This window comes from Sander lucioperca, chromosome 11, assembly GCF_008315115.2.
Source record: "Sander lucioperca isolate FBNREF2018 chromosome 11, SLUC_FBN_1.2, whole genome shotgun sequence".
Classification (NCBI taxonomy): domain Eukaryota; kingdom Metazoa; phylum Chordata; class Actinopteri; order Perciformes; family Percidae; genus Sander; species Sander lucioperca.
The window spans coordinates 13494139-13500138 of NC_050183.1; the positions used below are offsets into that span (position 1 = coordinate 13494139).

At 36.5% G+C, this 6000-nt stretch overlaps 1 protein-coding gene across 3 annotated transcripts in view; it reads right to left on the reverse strand.

Moving 5' to 3' along the window:
* kank3 (KN motif and ankyrin repeat domains 3) overlaps positions 1–5560 on the reverse strand; it is a 30207-nt gene extending 24647 nt beyond the window's left edge. For all 3 annotated transcript variants that reach the window (XM_031303902.2, XM_031303904.2, XM_031303903.2), the window contains exon 1: positions 5441–5560. The gene's annotated coding sequence lies outside the window, so the exon portion shown is untranslated. The remainder of the gene's footprint in view (positions 1–5440) is intronic.
* Between the last annotated feature and the right edge of the window lie 440 nt (positions 5561–6000).

A 6000-nucleotide genomic window follows, 5' to 3' on the forward strand; every position in this document is an offset into this window, starting at 1 on the left:
TTAGTTTGGTGTTTTCCCACTCTGATGTTAGTGCACACAGTTTGACTAGTGCCTCTCTCCCAAGCTCTGCCCAAATGCTTGAGTTAACGTTGGTATTTTTAGCCCTATGTTTTTCATTCAGTGTTTCTCAGGCAGTGGAGATAGCAGAGGGAGGAGCGTCTGATTAGACCACAGTGGTAGACACTCACTGACAGTCTTATTATAGTCCTGTTGGGTCTGTATGGTCCTGTATGACCGGTTGTTCGTAGGCAGATGAGTGTAAACTCTTCATAACCAATAGACCATACAGATCAAACATATAGCCTACAGGAATTTGCAACATTTTAAAAGGATACAGTAAATCTGGTAATATTCTGTGTTTTTCTTAATGTAAACAAATCATGTGCAAAGACCAAAACCAACAATGAATTGATCCCACTAAAAAGTATAGTCTTGTGTAGCCAAAACCTGATGCATCGTATTCCTTTGTGCCAGAGAGCTCTGTTGTTGTCTAAAAGCTATTTAAAAAAAAAAAAAAAAAAAAAAAAAAAAAAACACTTCAATGAGCAGTACTGTTGCACTTGGGCACATTTTCCTTCATTAGGATGAACATGGGCACTGTAGTTTATTTTGAATACCTGCTGCTGTGAATACTCTAAATGTTTATTAATCCATGGCTGAAAATAGTCCCCAAGAAAAGCACTATTTCAGAATCAGAATACTTTATTGATCCCCTCAGGGAAATTATTTAATTAATTACATTATTTACTCCTGTTTGAATGAATTTAGTTAAAAACTACAGTGCCCTGCTGTTTTAGAAACTATTTAACCTTTTTTTTTTTTTTTTTTAAATGAAACTATATATTTGTGACTTGTTTTTTGAAGACTCTTCGGTAGAAACCAGAGGGGTTTGGGGCAGACAAGGTAGGGAAGTCTGGAAGTCGCTGGTTTTGACAATGAATTTAACTAATGAATATCGGCAGCCTTGTCCTTTAATAACCTTTTCATTCTTTACTAAACTATTCATGATGTTGCACCGCCTCAGAACTCGAAATGAGAGGTCCTCCTGAGGCTCAGACAAGAGCTGACTGTAGAGATCCATTCAGATAGACGACCGTTGACTAATTTTCAAGCTGTAAATGAAACTACAGAACACAAGGGTGGTCTGTTATCCTGAGATTACAATTTAAGTATTTCATTATCTGGATGTCTACATCTGTTTTTCTCCTGTCACAACTCCCTTATTATCAAGATATAATGAATGTGATTCTGAGATGTTCATTTTTAAGAAGTAATCACAAGTCATCTCAAACGATCAAAAGCTATTTTCTCACAATCACAACTGAAATATCTTTTTTTTTTTTTAAGATAATTAAGTTTTTCCAGTGTCTCAGTTAACTCAAGAGTCCCAATCTAATAGCTGGACAGAATTATATAAATGTCCAGCAGGAGAGATCACAGCTGATTGAATTTATTCAAAAAGGCCAAGAAGAAGTACTTTATGATGAAAATAACCAGACAACTAAATTCACATTATTAGCCTTAATTAAGTTACATTGCTGCAAAACCATGATTTTGTCATCTTGAGACAGTTTGAAACATGACCAATAGCTCGAGATAACTATTAAATTCAAACTCAATCTGCAAAAGTCTTTTCAAAAAAACACCTAAATTGAGGTTTCATAAAGTCACAATCTCGAGACTAATGGGGCAAATGATATGACATTATAAAGGGTCTACCAGCTACAAAGAACTAGACGACACAACACAACTGCCTTTGTTTTATTATTAAATATTTGTGTAATTCCTGTTTATTACATTCTGCTGTGTACAGTTGTCTTTTACTGTAATTGCTCAGTACTGTCCAGCTTGAAGCCAACTCTGGAGCCATTGTTGTACATGGTCTCTGCTACTACAACAAAAACTACAGACAAAGTTTTTTTCTACCTTGTAAAAACTAAAGCTACATGTAGAAAACTCGCAGCTGCTTCTCTCAAACACACTGAACTTCTAAAGAGCTTCTCCTCTTTTCAAGGACAATTTGGAAAGCCACTCCAATCAGAGGATTTGGCATGAAGCTGAAAGTGGTAATTTCCATTTTCAAAGCCTGGATGCCTGCTAATTATGATGAAAACCTCCTGCTATCAGGTTCCACGCAGCCCTGACACTTAAAACTAATTGTTGCCTGAGAAGAAAAAAAAAGCTTTAACTTTAAAACAGTAAAAAGTAAACAAACCACATACTTTTATAGAGCAGCAGCGAATTAATGTTTAAACTCTCCGGGAATTATTGTTCTGATTTTAATCAGTGGGTATCAGCTTCAATAACAAATAAACGACAGTACAGGCTCAAGATCCCTCCTCAAGCGCACTTTCCTGGTGCATTACTTTTTAATGCGAACGCTGCGTTTCTACGGTTTACTTTGCAATTGTTGTGACAGAATATATTATAGTTGCCGCCACGATAATTCTCCAATAGTTATGACATCTTTTGTCAGAGTATTACGATCCTCTGTACAGTGTTTTGGCGTCTGATGAGCCTTGGGACACATTCTGTTAGGGTACTCAAACTGTTTCATTGTGTAACTTGTCTGAAACAGCACCAAAACAAATAGCACATGCGGTTAATGAACTACAAATGTTAACACGGGAGAAATTGCCTGTGCACACAGCAGCGAATGTATCATAACACAGGGGTTCTTTTGGATTGCAAACCCATCAGATTACCAAAAAATGCCAATTTTGTTTCTAACTGTAGTACACTGTCATCTTAACCGTGAGTCCAGCTTTCTCTTCGCTCATCATGTCACTGCAGTACACAGAGAACTCAGTCTTGAGGCGCTAAAATTAAAACCACTCGTAATAGAGCTAAAAATACGACAGCATGCATCTTATCAGGCTCATAAGTATGAGCACACACCCGAATTTAATTCAGATTTAATTAAATAGACTGTTCTAAGGTGTAAACAAGGTGAGAAAACATGCATTCGGAGCAAAGTGTGTATAAAAGAAAAACATAACGGGACCAGGAGAGGAAATACAGAGTATCAGAGTGTAACACTGACGCTTCCAACTAAACTTTCAGTGAATCTATTTTTGAGGCGACAGCAGTAAGTCAAACCCCAGAGTCCTGTTGCAGAAAGACAGTTTCCCCTGAGAGAGTCAGAAACTTGTTAAGAGATTAACACTAATTTAAAAAGGTCAATTTCTGCTTACGCATCTCATTCTTGTGCAGCTGATTGTCTCGTGGTTATCAATTTAGGAAAAGTATTTGCCTTAGAATATTTCCAAAAAACAACATTAAGAAACAACCTTCATCTAAAAAACAACTACGACAAACTACAGTTGACTGCATCCATTTAAAACTGCATTACAGTTTAAACAAGCTAGTTTAAACTCAAGCTTTAATGTGTTTCACTTTACAAGAAGACGCTAAAGTGGAAGTTCAACAAAAAGGCCCCCGCATGCTGACATTCCTAACTTAAGCAAATAAACATTCATTGTTTCTCTTTAGCCTTCTATCCAATCAGTTTGTTTCACATTCTTCACATGATTATTCCCAAACCAGACAATAGATTCTCTATGGTTACTATCAAATCATTTAAACTCAATCATAAACAAGAAAACTAAACTTTATTACTTCTCCCAACCAGTAGCATCATCAATTATCAAACTGGACACTCTTTCAAAATTGTGGTTAAAGTTGAATGTGCAGCTCTCTTTTACAGTAACAAACCCTTCCACCCTCCTGTAATCCGAGGTTTCAATCCCATCGCTTAACATCCAATGTTCGGTCTCTTTTAGCGCTGCGTTTGGTCTCCACCAACTCCTGAGGGAAATATCTGTCTATTTAGCTGCAAAATGCTCCACTGTGTTCACTAGCTATTCTCTGTCTGTCTGTGGTTTGATGCTGAACAGGTAGTGTACAGCAGCTATTTAGAGCTTTTTGCTGAAAACAGCTGCCTGCTGCAGCTGGAAATTAAACTATGAGAGCAGTGAGAGTGAACCAAAACAGTAATGTTGTGGATGGGACAGCTAAACAACGACTAGAACTTGTTGTAAAAGCTGAGGGGAGCTGCAGATTCACGTGATAATTCGACAAATTGTCATTTGATATGTTGTTATTATCAAAGAATATAGATTATAGCCGCTTTAAGGTTAGGCAACTAAACACTTGGTTAAGGTTAGGCAAAGATCCTTGTTAGAGTTAAAAAAAGAAAAAAAGAAAAAAGATGAACAGATTGTAGAGGAGTTTCCCAGAATCCTGTTCCATAACCCCTTGGGAAGGGGAGTGACCATATTTTACTCAGATGTTTCTGCATCTTCTATGGTGGATTTCTTCCTGTATTATTGCGTTTGGATACTTAGGGATTTTTTACGGCTTATGTTTTGAATTCTCACTGTGACCGACTCAACATCTGAACATCCAACACCAGTTTAAAAACTGCTCAAACTGAGGAGGTCGAGATGATGCACAGCGTAATAACAGACAAGAGACCAGCTGGGGGGTGAGGAGGGGGGAGAAGTTAACACTTCTGACAATAGGGGAGGTGGATGGGGGGGGATTTCCATCCCATTTAATAGCCTCATCCACAATTGAATCTGAGACATATTTCTTGTATATCTGCTCTCTACCAGCAAGCAAACTAACTTTATTTATGAACCACTTTCCAAATCAAGAGGCCTAATGCTTTATGGGAGAAAGAAAAGGAAAAAGGGGAAAAACGGAAAATAAAATAGACAGAACCATGATATTTTATAAGAACAAGCTGAGTTTGTGTACACAAAATAAAAATAAAAAAAGGTACAAAATCAAAAGAAAGACAACGAAAAGGAGTTTAAGATGCTTTTTAAAGATGCATGTACATTTGTGGAGCAACAACAACAAAAGTATGATCACAAAACGCACACTATACTGTGTCTAAAACTGCTTTAAGATCAACATCAAAGATTAAAGAGCACAAAAGCATAACAATGTTAAGAATATCAGAGGCCTATCTATTAATATGTTTATGTATGCACCAACCAAGGCAAATCCCGTGTAAATGTTACTTAGGCCTACTTGGCAATAAATTATTTTCTGATTCTGATCTAAAACTATTAAACACGTTTCTTTATAAGAGTAGGCTATGACACCCCAAAACACCGGTTTTTATTTTTACATTTAGAAAAGGACTTTTGGTTGGGTGATTCTTAAAGAAAAGTAGTGAAAAATAAAAGAGCATCAAAACCACAGATTTACTGCAGGCAACCATAATTTAATAAAGCTTTCCAAGTCTTTCTGAAGGCGATGCGGAGACAATTACATTAGGTGTGATCAATAATTCACCGTTACACTTTGAGGAACACACGCAGCGTAAATCGTTTTGTCAGTTAACGGAGTCGATCAGTCAGGCAATAATCAGCTAATCAATACGTATCAGTATCATGTGTGTTAATCGTTCCCTAGGGCTGTTTCTTACCTTCTGGCTTCTCTCCGTCCAGTCTCACTGAGACTTGTCATGACTTTAGGGAGAAGGTAAGAAAAGTTAAGGAGGAGAACATGAAAAAAAAAACAAAAAAAAAAACTCCTACCCCTCTGACTGATGTCAAGTTACGTAACATGTAAAATACGTTTTCCGGTTAAGGATTTCAAAATAAAACGCAATTTTTTAACGTATTTTTGTTTTTCTGTTTTTAGCCTAGTTTAACTTTCTATCAATCAAAATATAAATCATGCACACTGTATACAGCCTACTGTAAATGTACATCTATACATGTGTATACTGTACATATCCAGCCACTTATAGCCCAAAGTAATCTAGTAATTTGACACTTGGCTTGTAATAGACATTGTATGTTGTCGGTCATTGTTGCTCTTTATGTATAGGCTATTTATATATACACCTATTTTTATTTAAATAATAGTTCTATGATTATTTTTGCCTATCTTTGTTCAGTTTTGTTGTCCTTGATTTTAGCTGTATGTCCATTTCTTTCTTCCTATAAATTGTTCTTGGAACTGTGTGTAAGTTACGTAAAA